Source organism: Podarcis erhardii (assembly GCF_964252035.2).
Source record: "Podarcis erhardii genome assembly, chromosome: 15".
In the NCBI taxonomy this organism is placed as follows: Eukaryota; Metazoa; Chordata; class Lepidosauria; order Squamata; family Lacertidae; genus Podarcis; species Podarcis erhardii.
Window position 1 is genome coordinate 6,769,198 of NC_138505.1, and position 22,995 is coordinate 6,792,192.

A 22,995-nucleotide genomic window follows, 5' to 3' on the forward strand; every position below is an offset into this window, starting at 1 on the left:
TTCCTAATAGCAGTTTTCCTTGAGTCACTTCCAAGTAGTTTCAAGGAGTGATGTTATGATTCACATATCTTCTTCCTTGTTATTGATGTTGCACGCCATAGTTGGGTCACTTCCCTGGAAATTGCTATGGGTCCAGCATTTCAAAAGTGGTTTTGGGTGTTGGTGCCTCTTGAGTTTGATATCCCCCGAAGCAGAATTGGCAAAGCCTCTTGTCCTTTCCTGAGTGGCATAACAGCTGAAAGAGTTTGAAGTGTTGGGAAGCTGAGAGTTGTTAAAGGAGTTGAGAGATGTTAGGAGACCACTATTCCTGCAAAGCGCTACATTTTGTGGAGTGGTTTAACAAGCAATGCCTCTCCACAGGGGACACTGGGAACTGCAGCTGTATGAGGGGAATAGGGTTCTCCTAAGAACCTTCAACACCCTCATGAAACTACAGCTCCCAGAATCCTTTGAGGGAAGACATGACTCTGTAAAGTGGTATAATAGTGCCCCTCTTGCAATTCTGTACCGTCTTCTTCTTCTCTGGAAGGGTCAGGCTGGGAAGGTGGTCTCCGCCATTCCTCCTCTGCCCAGTCCCTGACAGCTATATTATTTCCCCTCTTCTGACTAGCTTGCCAGGGCATCCAGCTAAGAAATTGATTGTAGGCTGAATCCAATGTCAGTCCCACCCAGGGCTTTTCTCAGGTTGAACTCACAGGAACTCAGGTCCGGCACTAATCACTAACTTAATCATAACAATTATGGGTTGTTTCTCATACTGGACTACTCTGAGGTAAACCAATTGATATCAATGGACTTAACTAACTGATTCATAATAACTTTCAGTTTAATCCATTTTTTTGTCCTACTCAGAGTAGACCCACTGAGGAACATGACTTACTTAGGTCCGTTAATTCCAGTGGATCTGAATATTTGAATGTTATTTCTGCAGGTAGAACCTTCCATACCTGATATTCTTTAAGTCCCCGGTGCTCCTCAACTGGGAAATTAGTTGAATATTGATCTGTTCTATTGAGGAAGGAACAAGGCTCATTGTTAAAACTGAGAAAGGAGATGAAGGCCTCCTGAGGAGAGGTAGGGAGCTACTTGGGAATTCTAATAGAAATATTTTTTCTTCTGTTGTTGCAGGGATGCCAATTCTGCCTCCGGAATAAATGCGAAGAGATACAGCACTGATACAGTGACTACAATTGATTCAACATTCCATAGTGCTTCCGGTTTGGTTTGCTTTTCCCCCCAAATAGCAATTGGATGATTGGAAAAATAAATGACAAGTCGTACAGCATTTGCCAACTTTGCCAGTGTGTCAGAGTGGGTAGGCAAGTATAGCCAGAAGTATACTTAGTCATACCCAAAGAGGGGTGATTTATTTCTGTCATCATAGATTGATACACACATTTTCAGTGTGTTTGTGTGTGTGTGTGTGTGTGTGTGTGTTCCTCTGTTTAGTGTCTCAGCTGTGAAAGCTTCTCCCCACCCCTCAAGAGAAAATGAATTTGCCACTTGAATGGTTTTACCTAGGGGGAGAGCAGGGATAGCCACATGGAGGCCAACAGAACAGGACCAGACTTTATAAGCGGCATCTGCCCAAACATTTTACTCTTCTTTGTTGTGGCACCTGTCCTTCTTTCCTGAGTGAGATCGGGCATTGCCTAGGTGTTTGGGCAATGTGGGGAAACTCACACTAGTCTAGTATGGTGAAGTTCTGTGTAGCACGCTTAAAAAATAGGTATATGGCCATACATTTCATTTGTGTTGGGGGATGTAATTCATTGTGTAAATGAATTGCCCATTCAGTCCAGCATACTGCTCTCTCAGTGCCCACCCAGATTCCTGTGGGAAACTCTCAAACAGAAGTGGAGCACGAGCGTACATTGGGCCATCTACTTGGCCACTGTGAGAACAGGCTGCTGGATGAGCCATTAGCCTGATCCTAGAGGGTGCTGCTTATGTTCTTTATGGGAAGCCTAGAAGCAGGACTTCATCACAACATCATCTCTCCTCACTTGGGATTCCCAGGAACTGGCATTCAAAGGTATATTGCATGCAATGGTGGAGGTAGAACATAATCATTGTAATGTGTAGCTATTGGAAGCCTTATCCTCCAGGAATTTGTAACATCCCATTAACATTTGGATTAGAGAGATGTGTGTAGGAGAAGACCATCAGTAGCTGCTGACCGCCATGGCCATATGACCTTCAGCTTCAGAGGCAGTAGGTCTCTCTGCCTACCAGTTGCTGGTGAAGAAGAGTGGGATGGGGCCGTTGACTTCATGCCTTGTGTGTAGGCTTCCCAGAGGCATCTGGCTGGCCAAAGTGAGAAGAGGAAGGTGGAACAAAGGGGCTTTTGGACTGGTTCCTAAGAATGTAAGGAAAATCTTCTGGATCAGGTCAACGGCCCATCAAGTCCAGAACGCTGTTCCTCCAGTGGCCAACACAATTCCCCTTGGGAAGCCTGAAAGTAGAAGCTCAACAGCCCTCTCCAGCTTGGCTCGACTTGCGTTCACATGGCACATGACATTCCAGAGTTTGCGTTGATTCAGCCCTGCTCAAAGTCACTTCTGGGAATCCTTTGGCCAAAAAGCAACTTGCCAAGGGAGGACTCCACGTACGAGGTGAAAGATGAGGAAGAACAAACAGGGACATACTGTAAGGGTGAATGGCTAAATAAATGAAAACACTGCTTAAAAAGCCTTGGCAGTTGCATGCTGGAGAACACTTTGGGTGTTTAATTAGAGCCTTGTGACAAGAAAATGCATCATCCTTTCAACTGTAGGCACAGAGCAGCCCAAGTGAGATTGCCTCGATGATGACACACACTAGTTGGATCTCTTGTCATTGCAGAAAGGTGCAGTTTGGCTACAAATCCCCCGCCTTTTTTTGGCAATTTCCCCAAGTGCTCTTGATTCCTGTTCTTGCAAGCCTGCCATTCACTAATTAAGTAAGTGTATCCAGGAGATTAAACGACAGTCTATGGGACGATCAAAATTTTGTTGTAAGAATCAGGAAAAAATTAGAGGAGTACTTTTTAGACAATATGGGTAAAGGGGTAAAAACAAGCATGGTCTGGGACGCCAGCAAGGCGGTAATGAGGGGTCTACTTATTCAACAAAGTGTCTGGAAAAAAAAGAATAAGGAAAAGAGATTAAAAGAGATCATGAGACAGATTACAGAGAACGAGCAGAAATTAATTCAAAAGCCGAATAATGAAAGGGTAAAACAGGAGATAAAATATCTGCAAACACAAGTCGCAATTATAATAAACAAGGAGATTGAATGGAATATCAGAAGGCTGAGACAGAAGAGCTTTGAATTTGCCAACAAGTCAGGTAAATGGCTAGCGTGGCAAGTCAAAAAAAGAAAAGAACAAAACACAATTAACAAAATAGTAGTAAATGGAGAAGAAACAACCAATCCGAAAGAAATCAGAAAAGGCTTTTCAGACTTCTTTAAACATCTGTACAGCCATAAGGAAAAAAATAACAAAAAAAAGATAGAAAGATATTTAAATGAAAAGATGGTAAAGAAAATATCGACAGAGGAAAAAGAACAGTTAAATGCCCCAATATCAAGATCAGAAATAGAAGAAGTGATTAAGGACCTGAAAAGAGGGAAAGCTCCAGGCCCTGACGGGTTTACATCGAGTTATTATAAAGAAATGAAAGATATTTTGACTACGCCACTGATGGAAGTAATGAATAATATCTTAAAAGAAGGAGAATTGCCCGGGTCGTGGAAAGAGGCCCTCATTACAATCATTCCAAAACAAGACACGGATTTGACCTTAGTCAAGAATTATAGACCTATTTCCCTACTGAACACAGATTATAAGATCTTCGCTGGAATCCTAGCTAAAAGACTCAAAAAGATATTAATAAGGATGATACACGAAGATCAGACAGGCTTCCTCCCGGGAAGGTCAATAAGGAATAACACCAGAAATATAATCAATCTTATTGAATTTCTATCTGATAGGTGTGACAAACCTGCGAGTTTAATATTCATAGACGCGGAGAAAGCCTTCGATAATGTAAACTGGGATTTTATGCTTAAAAATCTAGAAGGTATGGATATGGGCCGAGAATTCTTAAATGGTATAGGGGCAATCTACACAGAGCAGAAGGCGAAATTAATAGTTAATGGAGTCACTACGGAAGATATAAAAATTAGTAAAGGAACCCGTCAGGGCTGTCCACTTTCTCCGTTACTTTTCATAACAGTCTTGGAAGTACTATTAAATGTAATAAGAGAAAGTAAAAAAATCAAGGGGGTAACATTAGGTGCAAACGAATATAAAATCAAAGCGTATGCGGATGATGTGGTTATTACGGTGGAAGAACCTTTAGAGAGTATAAAAGCTCTTCTGGTTGAGACAGAGGAATTTGGTAAACTTGCAGGCTTTAAATTGAATAAGATTAAGACAAAAATGATTGTAAAAAATATGGATCAGGACAAGGCAGTAACAATACAACAATTAACCGGAATTGAAGTCGTTAAAAAGATAAAATATTTAGGGATTTGGATTACCAACAAAAATATTGACTTATACAAAAATAATTACGTCCCGGTTTGGAATAAAATCAAAAAAGATTTAGAGGTTTGGGCCAGAATGAAATTATCGTTATGGGGTAGAATATCCATGGTGAAGATGATGCTGTTACCTAAATTGCTGTTTCTGTTTCAAACAATCCCCATTTTAAAGGGAACAAAGAATTTTAAAGAATGGCAAAGAACCATCTCAAGATATGTCTGGGAAGGGAGGAAGCCCAGAATTAAATATAAGCTGTTAACGGACGCTAAAGAAAGAGGGGGCTTCGCCCTCCCAGACATGAGACTTTATTATGAAGCGACATGCCTTTGTTGGATAAAAGACTGGGTTAGGCTGGAAAACGGAGGGTTGTTAGATTTGGAAGGCTATAACAACAAATTCGGGTGGCATGCGTACCTATGGAAGGACAAAAAGAGGGTTCATAAGGGGTTTACCAGTCACATTTTTAAGGGTCCACTAATAGAGGTCTGGGACAGATATAAGAACATATTAGAGCCGAAAACACCACACTGGCTTTCCCTACAAGAGTTAATGAGTGTTAAAAAAGTTAACATGGAAGAAAAGTGGGGGAAGCTTGAAGATATGGTTATAAAGGAAGGGGGAAAGTGGAAAGTAAAACCTTATGACCAGATAAAATCATTTACTCAGGGCTGGCTTCACTACTTTCAGATAAACGAATTTTTTAAGTTGGAGATGAAAGAAAGGGGATATGAGGAAAAAGAATCTATATTTCAAAAGGAGATAGTAAGTAGTGAAGTTAAGAATCTTTCCAAAATGTATAAAATACTACTAGAGTGGCATACGAAGGATGAGGAGGTGAAGTCAGTGATGGTGGAATGGGCAAGAGATCTCGGGCACAATATATTAATGGAAGACTGGGAAAGGCTCTGGAAAGTAAATATAAAATTTACGGCCTGTATGTTACTTAAGGAAAATGTGATGAAGATGCAATACAGGTGGTATATTACACCCGTGAAATTGGGCAAGATGTTTAAAGTAGATAACAAATGCTGGAAATGCAAACAAAAGGAGGGGACCTTCTACCATCAATGGTGGGAGTGTAAAAAGGTTAAAAATTTCTGGGAAGAAATATATAATGAATTAAAAAAGATGTTAGGTTACACCTTTGTGAAAAAACCAGAGGCCTTCTTACTTTGCATCATTGGAAAGGACATTAGGAAAAAGGATTATAAACTCTTCCAATATGCGGTTACGGCAGCTAGAATTGTGATAGCTCAGAGATGGAAACAGGAAGAAATTCCAACGGTGGCAGAATGGAGAACAAAACTAACAGAATATGCCGAGTTAGATAAATTAACAGGGAAAATAAGATATTTAAAAGATCAGACGTTTATTGAAGACTGGGGAAAATTTGTAAGTTACCTGGAAAATAAATGTTCAGTAAATACAACGTTAGTGGGGTTCAAAGAGGCTGTGTGAAGGGTCAACAAGTATTGTTTAAGCTGAAATAATATTTAAAGGAGGTACGAATGGCAATATAAAAGAGGAAATGTGACAATAAGATTTAAATGCGAATGAATGTCAATACCGCTGAAGGAAGTTCAAACTGTATAAGAAAGGATAAACTTCGAATACATTGTATATATAATTGAATTTAATAAAGTTTTTTTCAAAATGCAAAAAAAAAAAAAAAAAAAAAAAGAGATTGCCTCGATGATGACACACACTAGTTGGATCTCTTGTCATTGCAGAAAGGTGCAGTTTGGCTACAAATCCCCTGCCTTTTTTGGGAATTTCCCCAAGTGATCTTGATTCCTGTTCTTGCAAGCCTGCCATTCACTAATTTAGTAAGTGTATCCAGTATTTCTCAGCACCAAATCTTTGCACTCTTTGATGCCTGACCCAATCAGTAGTAGGAAAGGATATTTTTCCCCACAGAAGATATATATATGAGAAATACCGGTGGTGTTCATTTCAAATTTTCAGAGAAATTTAGTATGCAGCTCCTTTTTCCAAGGTGCTACTGTAAATTTATAAACCTCCTAACTGCTTAGGTGACACGGCCGGAACACAAACTCCTGATAATGCAGCTGTTATGAAGGGTCTTGCCTTTAACTATCCCAATTCTAAATATCACTATCCAAACACCTGAATTTACTGCAGATTCTTTTTCCATCATGATCTACTATAAATGGTTCCTGCTCTGGAAGGTAGGACTCAAACCAATTGCAAACTCAGTTGCAAGAAATGAGATTCTGAATAAACATACAGAAAAAAAACAACTTTCTGACAGTAAGAGCTTTTTGACAGTGGATCAGTCTTCCTTTGGAGGTTGTGGACTCTCCTTCCTAAGCCGAGGTCAGATGGACATCTGTCATGGAGGCTCTAGCTGAAATTATTGCATTGAAGGGATTGGACAAGATGACCCTTGGGGTCCCTTCCAACCCTAAGATTCTATTATTCTATGACACCTCCAAAGGTCCTGCTGTGCTGTTTTAAAAACCAAGAGAACCGGCATAATTTAAATAAAAGGAGTGATAGAAAACACCCAGGATTGATCCATGCTTTGTTGTTAACAGTTTGAGATAAACCTTGTTGGTTTGCAAATTGGCAGGCTGGGCACCTTACAATACAATCCTATACATGTCTACTCAGAAGTAAGGCCCACTGAGTTCAAACCCTCTGAATATTACAGGGACAGATGAAAAGACTAACTGGGTTAGGCTGGGGCTCCACCACTTTCTTCCTCCCCAGATTCAATTGCAGGTCTCCCTTCCAAACACCTTGATGCAGGCATATGAAAATGAACGAGTCTGTTTTAAGGAAATACATAAAGCCGAGATAATGCACCCTTCCAAGTGGATGAGGAGTGTCTTAGCCCCCCTCCCCTTTTCACACTGTATCCATGGACAGGGACAGAAGATGGGGAGCCAAGCTACTCTTAAAGGACCCAAGTGCAAAATTGCAGTTACGCTAAATTTGGAATTCGGAACTCAACATATTGAGAAGCTATGATGGCTTAAGGGCTTTTGAAACTGTCTCAGCATTTTCAGGGCAGTTTGATGCTCTGTTCTTGTTATCAAGAGAACATCTGGAACACCTGCTCCCTAGCTTGCAAGAATTTTTTCACCCTGCTAAGGTGGTCAACAAAAGAGGTTTAAAAACTCTCTCAAGGCAAATCTTTTTTAAAAATGTACTATAAACACCAACAACTGGGAAACATTTCCTGTGAGCTCTTCAATTAGAGAACAGCTTTTACCAAAGGTGTCATGGGTTTTGAAGACACTCGAACTCAGGACGCAAGGGAGAAAAGTGCAAAGAGGAAGGGATGCTTGGCAAATCTTCACTGTGATCAACCCCCACCCCAAAACCAATGTCCCCACTGTGGAAGGCCATGTGGGTCCAGAATTGGCCTCTACAGTCACTTATCGACTCATTGTTAAAACTGTATTCATGGAAGAAAATCTTAGTCGGCTGTAAGTGATCGCCAAAGAAGAAGAATTTTTTCACTCAGCTAAGGAAGGTGTGGCCCTGATGGACAGAGCTACAAAAGTTGAGACTGCTGAAGAGGTGAGAGCCCATCTGGGCTATTTCTGAGTGAAGAACCCGGTACATCAAACCTGAACTTCCACAGCCACCACCCACCATGAACAGGCATTGGCAGGACTGGCAGCAAAAGCAGCAAGTGTGCTTCATACTTGAGATAATATTTTATTCCCAGGCCAATTCTGCTCTTTTAATGGTGCACTGTATATCTAACTTCCTTTCATAATGCTTTCTTTGAAATATTTAATACATGACTTTGCTGTTATTTATGTTTCTTTGAATGTGTATGTTATATCAGATTTTCTTCTGCAATTATTTATTCTGAATGGATTGATATTATATTTCAATGTAAAACTATTTGATTTCTCCCCCTTCAAAATATAAAGCAATATAGAAATGAACTGAATGACCACAATTATTTTAATATGCATTGATCCATTGAATTTAATGCTGCCAAGTACACCATGTCAATTAATCTCAGCCAGACTGTTCTGAGCAGGACATACAACCCCATTCCCACAAATTCAAACTATTATAAATATCCCCGTTTTCAATTACATTTCCTGATTTCTGGTTCCATGAATTTCTTCCAATTTACGTTCTGCATCTCATGCCAGGCACTTAGAATCTTCGGCAAGGGCTGCAGTCACTTCTGGGTAGCGACAGTGGAGAGCAGAGGCTGGGGGAGATGAAAGTGCGAGTTGCACCAGTGGAGATGGAGGCACATCCCATGCGGGTTATTCCCTCGCAGCACAGAGCGGGAGTGCAAGGGTTGCATTGCTCAATGCAGGAGGGCTGGTCAGAGCAGTGGAGAGCTGGGCCCGGGATGGATATAGTGAACGGTGGTGGCTGAATGGTGACGGTGGAGGTAGGGCATTTACTGTAGCACTGGCTCTTTCCACAGGACATCTTTGCTGAATGGATCTGAAGAAATTAAAATAACAATAGATCTGGTTAGTGGATTAGGTTAATGGTCCATCTAGTCCTACTTTTTTTATTTATATAGACAAACCTACTACCATGGATAGTTGCTCATGCCAGTCATATGCAGAGCACACCTATTCAAGTTAAGGAGCATGGCTAAGGCCCCATCAGTTGTATACATTTCAACCTGCAGATTTCTACTTAACACCAAAGTAACCTGGGAAATGGTTATTTAGTGAGAATTTTTAGGCGACCATTCTCCCCCTCACTGAGCTTCAGTTTTCAGGGTGATTTAACAAGCAGTCCCTCTTTCCCAGGGAACCTGGTGAGGGGGAAATGGCTGCCTCAACAGTTCTAACCACTCCCAAAATACGACAGTTCCCAAGAGTCATTATTTTTAATATGGTGTGACAGTGGTGTAACTGTACATTGCAGAAGATTCAACAATCAATTCCTCTTCCCAGGGAAATTTGAGAGGAGGAAATGGACCCCCTAGTAACTCTAAGCACCTTTTAAACACCACATTCTCAAGATTCATCAAATTTAAATTTGGTATGATAGCATTGTTGGGATGTTCATAGACATTCCAGAGTACAGAATAAATAATACTCTTGAACCCCTGCCTCCTCTGTGCTCAGTATAAATACTAAAATCTACTTTCCCCCCAAAGCTGTTGGAATGCGAAGGTTTTGAACATTCTGTAATTTATCTTAACCAAACTTACCTGATTCTTCAAGGAGGAGGACTCAACTGGTACGTCTCAGTGTTGAGGAAGACTGATGGTGTCTCCTTGCACCCCAGGGCTTTTTATACTGTTCCTTTTCAGAAGGTTCTAATTAACTGCTAGCATCTTGTCCCATCATACAATATCCAGGTTCTCCCAAAGTGTGATTTCACTCTGCATACTCATTTGTTCCACCTGGTATTTTAGCCCATAGGCGGGATCCTCCCTCCGGAAATTGCTGGGGTCCAAATGTTTGCAAACGTGACTTTGGGTGCAACTGAGCTAAAGCAGCCCAATTTCATAGAATCAAGGAACGATAGGATTTTAAAGTTGGAGGAGACCACAGTGGTCCTCTAGTCCGACATTCTGCAATGCAAAAACATGCACGTGGCCTGTATGGGGGTCAAACCCATGACATTCGGGCTATCAGCACTGCACTCTAATCAACCGAGATGGGATGCAAAAAGCTTCCCAACATCATCTTTGCCATTACTTGTGTCAATGGGGGAGTTCCACCAAATAAGGTGAATTTCTGCATGTTCATAGCTGCTCCTACCCCTAGTGAGATGTCTTGCTCAGGTGGTTAAGGCAGGGGACCCTAGCAATTTTCAGAGGGGGATCCTGACTGTAAACTGATATACCAGGGAGAACAGTCGGTCCTATCCCTAAGCAGAGGGAGGTGTCTGGCTCAGGTGGTTGAGGCAGGGGATGCATTGGTGGAGCATGATGTTGGAGGTTAGAGCTATGCAGTGCCAGCTGGCCTGTCTCATGCCAACCCGTGGTTGTGGTGGGAGACATCCCATCACTGTGAATGGGCATGTATCTTTATTTTGGGCCACTTGCATACTCCTGCATTGCAGGGTTTGGGACTAGATGAGTCTTGGGGTCATTTCCAATGGGATGATTCCATGAAATTCAGCTGTTGAGCTAGGAAGGCTGTTTTAGCTCAGTATTCTCCAAAGTCAGGTTTGCAAGCATTTGGATCCTCGCAATTTCCGGAGGGAGGATCCTGCCTATGGGATGAAACACCAGGCAGAACAAATGAGTATGGATGGTGAACTCAGACTTTGGAACAGGATGGGTATTATATTATAGGACATGACGCTAGCAGTTAATTGGGACCTTCTGGAAAGGAATGGTATAAAAAGCCCTGAAATGTCAGGAGACAACATCAGCCTCCCCAAACACTGAGACACTCCAGTTGAATCCTGCTCTTTGAAGAATCAGGTAAGTTTAACCAAGATGCATTCTAGCATATTCAGAATCTTTGAATTCCAAGAGCTTTTGGGGATAAATTTAGTCACTGAATGATAATTTTCTTGGTGGTTCTTTTGTGGGATACTGCAAGATGGAAATTGGTGGTAGGACCTAGGAGGGACATGTGAAGATGTATGCTGAGGTCAAAGCAGGCAGGGATTCAGCAGGATTACTTTGTTTTAGAGGGCAAGGTGATCTAGATTTTGATGTACTGATTTTAATGTATCCATGCTCAATGTCTGAAGTTTTTTGGGGAGTCCCTGTAAGGAATCCCCTATGACTTGGATTGTTGTTGTTTAGTCGTTTAGTCGTGTCCGACTCGTCATGACCCCATGGACCAGAGCATGCCAGGCACTCCTGTCTTCCACTGCTTCCTGCAGTTTGGTCAAACTCATGTCAGTAGTTTTGAGAACATTGTCCAACCATCTCATCCTCTGGTTGGTATTGGTGCCCATGGGGAGCCAGGGGACACCTGAGTCTGGGTACTGTTGAGTGGAAGGGAGGGCAGAAATTCAAGAATATTGGTTCAGGTAGTTTAGCAAATGGGTGGGGTTTACACTGTCATGTAATGAGTAGCAATAACTCGTTAATAACCAGGTCACTGGGGGATGGTATCCCATGACAATAACTTTTAACACATTGCAAACTGTTCATTGCAAAGTACTAGAATTCAGTCAACTAAACCCTATTCATATTAGTTCCAATGAAATTATCTGACCCTAAATTATCAGCACTATACAGTTATAGCACTATAATATCTCGTGAAAAATAAGGAAACTTGTGAACTGTACTTTTTAAGGTGCTTAGAGTTAATAGGGGGAACATTTTCCCCTGCCAGCATTTCTTGGGAAGAGGAAAATCAAATCACTTATAATATTATAGTACTGTATGGGGAAGAGAGGGCTCCTAACAACTCTCAGAACCTGATAACAAACCACCATTTCCCAGGATCCTTTGAAGGAAGTCATGACTGTTTGAAGTAAAAAGATATTGTTGTGCTTGGGCCCTGCTTGTGGGATACAGATAGGGGCTTCTGGTTGGCCGCTGGAAGAACAGGACGCAGGACGAGATATGCCATTAACCTGATTCAGCAGACTCTTCTTATGTTATTTTAATGCTTTTCTTTAGATCCATTCAGCAAATATGTCTTGTGGAAAGACCCAGTGCTACAGTAAATGCCCTACCTCCACCGTCACCATTCAGCCACCACCGTTCACTATATGCATTCCAGGCCCAGCTCTCCACTGTTCTGACCAGCCTCTCTGCATCGATCAATGCAACCCTTGTGCTCCCGCTCTGTGCTGCGAGGGAATTGCCCCCATCTCCGCAGGTGCAGCCATCTCCCCCAGCCTATGTTCTCCGCTGTCGCTACCCAGAAGTGACTGCAACCCTTGCCGAAGATTCTAAGGACCCTCAACTCAGGCACAGAATGAACATTCGAAGACGACTATGGAAAAAAAATCATAAAATTGCATTCATAACTGGGATGTTAAGAATTTCTGAGTTTGTCAGCATAAGTTCACATGCATCCAATCCTACTCCTAGCCAGAACAGAGCAGGTGATATCATTTTCAGCTTCTGATTCACCCAAGATTCCACCCAATCTGAAAAGCACTATTGTGTGCCATTTCCTTTATAAAAAAGGAACAAAAACCCCCAACAAATTATGTAGCTCCGTCACTTGCAGATATCTGATGGACTTCTCATATGTCTCCCAATCTTTTGGCTGCAATCTTTTGCTTTCTCATTAGTAATGTTTGCATTTAAGTAACCTCCATCTCTGGATTGGCATTTGGGTGCCACCTGATACTATGGAATGGTTCCTTGCTTCAGCTTCTCAATTACAATAATAAAACTTCCTATTGTATCAACACCTGCAGTTTCTTGGTGGTGTCATTTGATCTTTCTGGTTTCCATCCCAGAAGGTGTTCCACTGGGAAAATGAATAAACCACAACACAGAACAGCAATAACAGGAACACGGGAACTCCCTCATATTGAGTCAGACCACTGGTCCATCTAGCTGAGCATTGTCTACACTGAGTGGAAGATGTTCTCTGGGGTTTCAAGGAGAGGACATTCCCAGTCCGGGATAGAACCTGGGACCTTCTGCATTACATCTACCACTGAGCTGTGACCCTTTCCTAAAAAGCAAAGTAAGGTTCTAATTCTGTTGGTTCTGGATTTAAGGCTGATTTAAGCTGTCCCCCCCCCATGAAAATAGGGGTGTCTTATTTAATAATAATAATAATACCCCAGCCATCTGACTGGGTTGTTGCAGCCATTCTGGGTGGCTTTCAACATTAATAAAAACATAATAAAACATTAAACCAGAAAAAAAAACTTCCCTAGACAGGGCTGCCTTAAGATGTCTTGTAAAGATTGCATAGTTACTTGTCTCCTTGGCTTGGTGGTCATTTAACTCCATACCCTCCAACCAGAGTGGTTGTTTTTTCCAGCTGGAACTCACTGGAGCTCGGTTCCAGCACCTCTCAGGGAGGAGCCATTTTCATTCTAAGGGGAAAAGGAAGGGGGATGATGGTGAGTTCCAGCACCTCTTTGTCTAGAAAAATAGCACTGCCTTCAGCTTTTCTCTGATGAAAATAGGGATGTCCTAATGAAAAGCAGGACATTCCGGGATCAAATCTGAAAAATTCTAGAAAAAATAGCACTACCGTCATCTTTTCTCTGATGAATATAGAAGAAGATTTGATATCCCGCTTTATCACTACCCGAAGAAATCTCAAAGCGGCTAACATTCTCCTTTCCCTTCCTCCCCCACAACAAAGACTCTGTGAGGTGAGTGGGGCTGAGAGACTTCAAAGAAGTGTGACTAGCCCAAGGTCACCCAGCAGCTGCATGCGGAGGAGCGGAGACGCAAACCCGGTTCACCAGATTAGGAGTCTACTGCTCTTAACCATTACACCACACTGGCTCTCGCACTAGCACTGCCTCCAGCTTTTCTCTGATGAAAATAGGGGCATCCTAAGGAAAAGCAGGACATTCAGGGATCAAATCTGAAACCAGGACGGCTTCTGTAAATCTGGGGTTGTCCCTGGAAAATAGGGACACTTGGAGGGTCTGCATTTAGTATTTTCTAATGGGTGCAAAAGAGTTGTTTTATGTGACATCACATTAATTGGTAGAATCCGTTCTTTGGAAACTCTGTTTCCCAAGGTATGAGCTATCTAGGACAAAACAGCAATTAAGGGAACCCCAGTTTTTTGTCTCATGTGATTTCTGATGAATACCAACAATACTGAGGAAAGGTCTGAATGAAGACCACAGCTGAGCTATTCCTAGATTAGCCCAGGATATGATTGCTATTTCTATTAAGTCAATGGGATCATATTTTGTCTAATAAGGGATCATATTAGGACAGGTGTTGCCAAACTACATTTCCCATCATCCCTAGCCTTTGTCCCTGCTTACTACAGTGGATGGGAGTTGTAGTTTAGCAACAATTGCAGAGGCAAAGATTCCCCAGCATTGTCTTAGAGTTTCCAATGGGGCAGAGGATGGTGATCAAATACAGTAAGTAACTAGTTCAACCCATTGACTTATTTCCAGGAAATATCACCTGGTGCTTACTTGGGTGTCTTTTTGGCATCAAAAGACTCTATTCATCTCAGCTTTTTCTTCTTCTTCTTTCTTTAAATCTTAAGCATTTTGGCTGTTTGGGGAAAGTGCCAAATGTGTTCATTAAGATTTATTTACTCTCAGATACACGTTCAAATTACAAGATTTACAGCCCTGGATCCTTAAACTCTTATTCATTGTTTCAACACGGCTCCTAAAGTTTCATTGTGGATCATGTTTCTCCAACCCAGATCAATTTAAGCAGTTTATACCCCTAGAGAGCAATTTCCCCCTCTTTAAAATTTGACACTGGCATTTGCTTTTTCATTTAAAATGTATGCATGCTACCAAAAGCTCTCTAAAGGCAGTTTCTAAATAGTACTGCTACTAATACCAGATACAAACATCACTGCTCCAGAGAAACATGTTGACTCAATTTTAAAAGCATAGAACTATCCCCTCCTCATATCAGAGAGGATACAAAGTGAGTGTAAGGTAAAATGAATGAAACAAAACAAAAAAACATCAGTTTAGGAAGTATCAAAATCCAAGATGGCAATGTTATAGCAGGCAGAAAGTTTTCTATGCTTCTGGGAGATGTCTTTTGTTTCCTCTTTGCTTGCATACACAATATATCAGCACCCCTCTGCCTCAAAAGAATCTTTTTATTTCATTCCTTTAGCCAGATGCAGTTTCACTGCTCATTTTTCCACCAGAGCAACTCACCAAACCAGTTTATAACAATTAGCTTACATGGAGCCCTTTACGTTCTTCCGATATTGTGCAACAGCAAGCCAGGCAGCTGCAAGATGACAACCAGTCAGAGGTTTGAAATGACAATCCACCTTGTTTAACGGGGCTAATTCTGGAGACTTCAGTGGTTATTTCAGGAATTTCTGCAATTTCTCAAACATTAATGAAACAACAATCATAAAAGAAGCGTCTATCTCAAATATGGATAGAAAAGATTATTTTACTCAGATAATTTAGCCTGCCATTTAAACCACACTACTACCACTCAGGCTTTACTGATTGGTGGAGTAAGTGTCGCTCTGCCATCCAAATGCACTGAGGTTGAGAAGGGGGCAGTAACTCCGCCATCCTTGAGCTGGCACAGCAATCAAACCTGGCACTGTGATACCAGTGAGACTGGCTCAAGACCCACTGGGCTTCAGCCCACATTACCTCTCCCCACTGGCAAAAGATTTCTGGACTGCAAGGAGCTGGACTAGGTGACCCTCGTGGGGCGTCCAACTTGACAATTCTACGATTCTATGAATCTATGGAAAACCTCCAGAATGCCCTCTTTTGGAGCCTTCTGCTCCCTGCAGCCAGCAAGTACCCTGCCAGCTGCACGCCCACCTGCAGGTTTAGCCAGCAAAGCTGGCTGGAGGGCAGGAATGAGCAGATCTGTTTCTTTCGGGGACCATGCTGCGGAGGGCTGGACTGAGGAGGAATAGTGGGAGTCTCTCCCTGCTCCTGCTCCAGATCCTGAATCTTCCCAGGAGCAGGAGGACAGTATGGATTTGGAACAGTGGTTTGCAGAGGGACATAGTTCAGAAGGCAGAAGCTGGGATATACTGGATGGTGAACAGCTAGGAGAAGAAACACTGGAAGGGAAAGGGTTCACAGGTTCACAGTCTCTAGACAGCATTCCTCCACGGCCCTCCCCAAGGTCTAAAAGGGCTCAGAAAGTGGCAGAACAGAAAGCACATAGGGGACAAGCTCAGATTTCAAGACATAGAAGTGACATAGGTTCATTGGGACCGAAGGGAGTGGGAATTAAGAGCACCGCCATTACTAGGAAATGTGTGGTTTTTTTCCTCTCGCTGTGATTATTAAAGTTTTTAACTGGTAAGAAAACTCCTTTTCCTTTGTTCTGCTTATCTACAGCCATGGGGTAGGAAGCCAGTTCCTGGAAGCCTGACAGGTTCTCATCCTTCCAAACACGTCTCCACATTAGTTTGCAATTTTGTTTTTAAAGACATTCAGATGAGATGAACGCTAACTTACTTCCAAATTGTTGTTGTTTATTCGTTTAGTCATGTCTGACCCCATGGACCAGAGCAGGAGTGCCCGGCATGCTCTGGTCCATGGGATCACAAAGAGTCGGACACAACTAAATGACTAAACAACAACAAAGTTTTGAAGTGTGAGAAAGGGGACAGTTTATTTCCTCATTACCTCTGTCCCCGCATCTCTAGCACACATGTGTGAGAGAAATAAAGTTTGCAGAATCCTCAATTACTCCATGCTACTTTACTCAAAATTCTGCTATTGTTTAATTCTGTAAAGTTCTGCAATGGTCCTCCATCCCTGCTTTATTCAGATCTCTGCTATTGTTTAAAGCCATGGTTTTCCTCTGTGTTCCTTCATCACTGCTTTATTCAAACTTCTGATGGTGTTTTAAACCACCACTTTTCCCCTGAGGCAATTGCTTTGCTGTCTAACGAAAGGGCCAGCTCTACAATCTGCTATCAGCTCTTAGGGGCTTCCAAGAAACTGTGTATTTTAGCATTTAGTTCCCTACAAATAGATTATTTCTGTTTCACTTTTAAACAGAAGCTTGATGCAGTGGTACCTTGGATTAAGCACTTAATTCATTCCAGAGGTACGTTCTTAACCTGAAACCGTTCTTAACCTGAAGCACCACTTTAGCTAATGGGGCCTCCCGCTGCTGCCGTGCCGCCAAAGCACAATTTCTGTTCTCATCCTGAAGCAAAGTCCTTAACCTGAGGTACTATTTCTGGGTTAGCGGAGTATGTAACCTGAAGCATATGTAACCCGAGGTACCACTGTATATATGTGAAATATATGACAACAGCAGGAAACTGGAAGTTTTGATGCAGTGAATACTTTATTTTGAAAGAGTCAAGAGACACATTTCAACAACTTGAATTTTCATTGGATCTAACATTTTGATTTCTTATTCCATGGTCTTCACAATATTCGTTCTGTGCTCTGTGTTTTGGAGTTTAGAATCGCTGGCATGGACTGCATCCGCTCAGGCCTCCAGACTGCATTTTCTGAGAATAGATGCCTGTGGCGCTCAGACGGGAGGTTGCACCATATCCACCAAAGGCTGCTCCTTCATTGGAGGTAATCATACGAGCACAGGGGTTGTATTGCTCAATGCAGAGTGGTTGGTCGGGGCAGTAGAGAGCTGGCCCAGGGATGGTCAGGACAAAGGGAGGTGGCTGAATCGTGACGGTGGAGGCAGGGCAGCTGGCAAAGCATTGGTTATATTCGGCAGACATCGTTGCTGAAGTGGTTGTGTGGATCTGAGGAGAAACATCAGGTGCGGGGTTGACAAAGTGTACAATAGTCAATGATAATATAATTTCACAGTGTTCAGGTCCCTCAACAGACCTTTAAAAACATATGAAACTTCAGAGGTGGGCAGAAAAATATAGTGATGAATGGGAGCCAGGTTGTATAATACCCCACTTGCAATTCCCAGCAACTGGCAATTAGAGGTAAAGTGCCTTTGACAGTGGAGGTTCAACACAGTCATTGTGGCTTCTGGCCATTAATAAAGTTATCTTCCAGGTTTCCAATGTTAGTTGTACTCAGAGTAAACCCATGGAAATCAATGGACATGAATAATTTTGTTTGGGAATGCCAATATGGTATCCTTCAGGTGTTGTGGAGTTCAACTCTCATCATCCCCACCCAACATGACCAATAGCCAGGGACAATCAGAGGTGTAGTACAAACCATTTTGAGTGCAATATGTTTGCTACCCTTGCCTTAGGTCCATTCATAATAGTTGGTCTACTCTCCCTTAGTTGAATACAACCCATAAAAAAAATTAAAATAGCAGTAACATCATTATTTTTAATACAGCTTATTGGAAACCTTCCACCAAGAGCAAGGACATTTAATTCTAATCATTATTGGTAAATCTACGCCCCCTCCACTACCTTGAATCAGTGTTCAGTTTCTGCCCAATAATACAAAACTGTCCCTAGACCACCATCCTAAGACATTCCAAACATTATATGGGCTTATTAACAACATTCTACAGCTTAATCTTCCCTTTGTACAAATTGAAAATGGGTAAGAAAGCTGAAACAAAGAACAGAGCATGTCAACTGAGAAAAATGGCTCTGCTATGGTCTATTTCTCTTCTTAATTTCCACTTCTAGTTCTGCTAGCCAGAAAAGATCGCAAATATATACAGTAATGCTGAATAATTGAATTTATTATTTCGGTCACAGACCAGTTCCAGCCCACATACAATATCAAGGAAGTGATAAAACATGATAGGGATACATTTGAATTTGCAGTTAGGTACAACAGGGACAATACAGATATATATATATATTTAAAAATATATAAATTAAAACTTAGTCACTAAGATATAACCTAAAATTATCATTTAAGGCCTTAATCATTGTGATAGCACAGCTTGTTCCCTAAGTTTTATGTCAATCACACAGAATTTGACTACCCTTAATGTGATCTCAGGATCCTTGTCCTCTACCAGGGATTTTAGACATTGAAGTTCAGATTCATTTGGAGATTTTTGCATAGCAGGGGTAATAAATACCGAACGTATATCCCCGTAGAAAAGGCAGCGTAACAAGGCATGAGAATGCTGAATAATTAACAAATGGCAGGTTCTAAGAAAGTAAATATAAGATTGTCAGGAGGTATTGCAAGTATCAATAGATATTTTTCAAGAATTCATGCAAAATAATTGCATGAATTATTGTAGCATGACTTACCAGGCTCTGCAGTAAAAGGAACTCGAGTGGAGTGTCTCCGTGCTGAAGGAATCTGGTGATGCTGCTGTGTCTTTTGGGGGTTTTTATACATGGTTACCAAGAGGGTGGTGCCTTTTATTTTCATAAGGTTCTAATTCATTGCTAAAAAAAATGTTTGGGCTACAAGTAACACCCAAGTAGTTTCAAGGAGTGTTTTCACCATTCATAACTCTTCTTGCTCATTGTTGATGTTTCACCCTATAGGTGGGGTCCTACGTGTGGAAATTGCCCTGGGTCAATTGTTCCAAAAGCGCTTTTGGGTGTTGGTGCTTTTTGAGTTCAATCTTATGCTAAACAGAACTGACCGAGTCTTTTGTGACTCTTCTTTGGTGCATATAACAGATGAGGAATTTCAAGCGTAGGAGAAGGATATATGGAAACTAAGGAAAAAACCAACAACTCCCATATATCTAAAACCCAAGGTGGCTTCATCAAGAGGATTACAGCAGGCATAGGCAAACTCAGCCATCCAGATGTTTTGGGACTATAACCTCCATCATCCCTAGCTAACAGGACCAGTGGTCAGGAATGATGGGAGTTGTAGTCCCAAAACATCTGGAGGGCTCAGTTTGCCTATGCCTGGATTATAGAATTGGATTGTGTTCAACCCTGGTCCAAATTTGGAGATTTTGCTTGACCAGCTGTCAACCATTATACAATATTGAAAGACAAAATATATACATATTCCTTGGCTAGTAGAACTTGTTCCCCCATGGAACATGGGATTTTGCTGAGTTATGGTGCGTCCAGCTTCTTATTTGATTTATGTAAGAATATGAGCTTGGAAAGTATTTACACTAGAAAGATTTCATTTTTTTCCAAATTTCAGAGCAGTTTTTCAATAATTCCATTCTCTAATAGATTGTGTCCATGTAATGTAGGAGGCACTGAGACTCTGACACGTGTATTGTAACTAATATTGTGGTATGGCATGCCATATAATTTACTCACTTCTAACTAGTTTGCTAAGGTATTCAGGTGAAAATTTGTTAATGCATCATTTATTTAATATCAGCTCATATATCACTAAGCATATCAGGCACGTAAGAAATGAAATGACCAATTTTATTGCTTTATCTGGGGAAACTGCATTTCCTGTATAATGTCAGTTGGGCTCTATATTTTACCCTGACTGTAATAAACTACTAATTGATTGATATATTATATGCCAAGATGACAGAATCTGTGATTTCAACTGTGGATTTTGTAATAATGACATTTCTTTTCATATGCATATTATTTCATGAATTCATTTCTTTAAGCTTCCGGGTCTTGCATATCCTTTAATGTATTTATTATTCCTGATTTTTAATGTTTTATGATACTTGTAAGCTGCTTAGATTTTTCTTCTAAAAATAAGTGGCATATACCAAAACAATTCACCACCCCCACCCGTTCAAATGTTTTTATTAGTGAAAAGAGCATAGAAAAAAGCAGAAAATTGGAGAAAATTGTTCCACAAAACTGTGCATATTAGACAAAACTCCATATAGACATTTGTATACAGTGGTACCTCTGGTTACATACTTAATTCGTTCCGGAGGTCTGTTCTTAACCTGAAACTATTCTTAACCTGAAGCACCACTTTAGCTAATGGGGCCTCCCGCTGCTGCCGCGCGATTTCTGTTCTCATCCTGAAGCAAAGTTCTTAACCTGAGGTACTATTTCTGGGTTAGTGGAGTCTGTAACCTGAAGCCTATGTAACCTGAAGTGTCTGTAACCCGAGGTACCACTGTATTATGAAAAAAAATCACTTAAAAATAATGATTCCCCCCCCCCCAGGACATTTAAAAATAATGCAAAACTGGTGTTAAAATGTGGAGAACTGAAGACTGGATTAACATGAAGCTGAGAGAAAACAAAATTGACTGATTAGCCCTTTCCTGCCCTCCTGGCTAAGCTGGCAGATGGGAGTGTTGCTGCCAGGATGTTACAAAAACTATTTCTCAGGATGGAAATCCTTTGCAGCTTTTAAGCATCAACCTCAAGCACGTGCAAAGGGCTGTTCAGGCTCTAGACAAACCACAGGATCATTCTTCAGGGATGATAAAAGGACAAGTGCTATACAACAATGAAAAGGTTTAAAGCTTTATTGCCCTGTAATCTTTGGAAGAATGCAAAGCTGAAACCAAAATCAAGAGATCTGCCCAACTCTGCCCTCCACCCTGCTCTCCTGGCTAAGCTGGTAGATGGGAGTGTTGCTGGCAGGATGCCTGCTGCCAGCAGGGAGGGGAAGGCTCCAAAATGGGCATTCTGGAGGTGGGGTAGAACTGGCCTGGGTTCCATTGGATCTTGAGTTGTGATGTATAGGCACCAGGCCCCTTTGTTGCATCAACTCAAGAATGGCAATTTTATTGGGACTATTGATGTGGCAATCACTCCACCACTCAATAAAGCTCCAGTGGTGGTACTGGTGGTGAGTTTGGATGGTAGCCTAAATTAAATAAATAAATTGATGATGATGATGATGAGTTTGACCAACATGAGTTTGACCAAATTGCAGGAGGCAGTGCAAGACAGGAGTGACTGGTGTGCTCTGGTCCAGGGGGTCACGAAGAGTCGGACATGACTAAACGACTAAACAACAACAACACTTCTTCTTCTTCTTCTTCTTCTTCTTCTTCTTCTTCTTCTTCTTCTTCTTCTTCTTCTTCTTCTGTCACCCATCTGACTGGGTTGCCCCAGCCACTCTGGGCAGCTTCCAGCAAAATATTAAAAACCCTCAAACAGTAAAAACTTTCTTATACAAGGGATGCTTCCAAATGTCTTCGAAAAATCAATTAGTTGTTTATTTCCTTGACATCTGATGGGAGGTCATTCCACAGGGTGGGCGCCACTACCGAGAAGGCCCTCTGCCTGATTCCCTGTAACTTCAGTTATCACAGTGGGGAACCACCAGAAGGCTCTCAGAGCAGGACCTCAGTGTCCAGACTGAACAATGGGGATGAATATGCTCCTTCAGGTATGCAGGGCTGAAGCTGTTTAGGGCTTTAAAGGTCAGCACCAACATCTTCAAAAAACCCCAACAAAAAACCTTTTTTTATTTATAATATACAACAACATTATGTAAAAAAATAAATCAGTACATACAAGTCATATTTGGTTGGGTTTGTCTGATATACAAGACTACCTTTTGTGTCATTATTCTTATTTTAATAATACGGTACTTAGGGGATAGTTTATATACCACTGTTTCCTCTTAGCCTGTCAAGACTTTTTAGGAAAATTATTGTGAAGCTGGTGTTGAGATCCAAGTTTTACTAGCTGTTGACCATAGAACAAATCCATACCACTGTCCTACAAAATCACGTTCCACATTTGCTTGTTTTTGCCTTATCACTCTTTCCATGAAAGCATAATGCTGTTTTTTGGTGTTTGTTCTCAAACTCTTCCTTCATAGTCAATTTCTTGCTACCACCCATCTAGCTGTAGCTGATAGCATTGTGATCATCGCTTTACACGCTGCATCTGAATTTTGCTCATCAAATATAGCTAGCAATGGCACGGGGGAAAACTAAAACTGCTCTCCAGCCCTGTCAGTCACTTGTACATCTGTAAGGAGGAGGAGGAGGACCTGCTTGTTTATCATTCACACTCAAGTGTGTGGGAGGTGAAACATGATCTGCAATAAAACTTTAGAAGCCACATTAAAATGATGAACAGGGGTTTAAGAATCCAGGGATGTAA

The 22,995-nt window shown here is 41.5% G+C and overlaps 1 long non-coding RNA gene across 1 annotated transcript in view; it reads left to right on the forward strand.

Annotated features, from left to right (window-relative positions):
• The window catches only part of LOC309330179, a 110,198-nt gene that overhangs the window by 54,009 nt on the left and 33,194 nt on the right, over positions 1–22,995 (forward strand). The gene's annotated exons all lie outside the window — the stretch shown is intronic.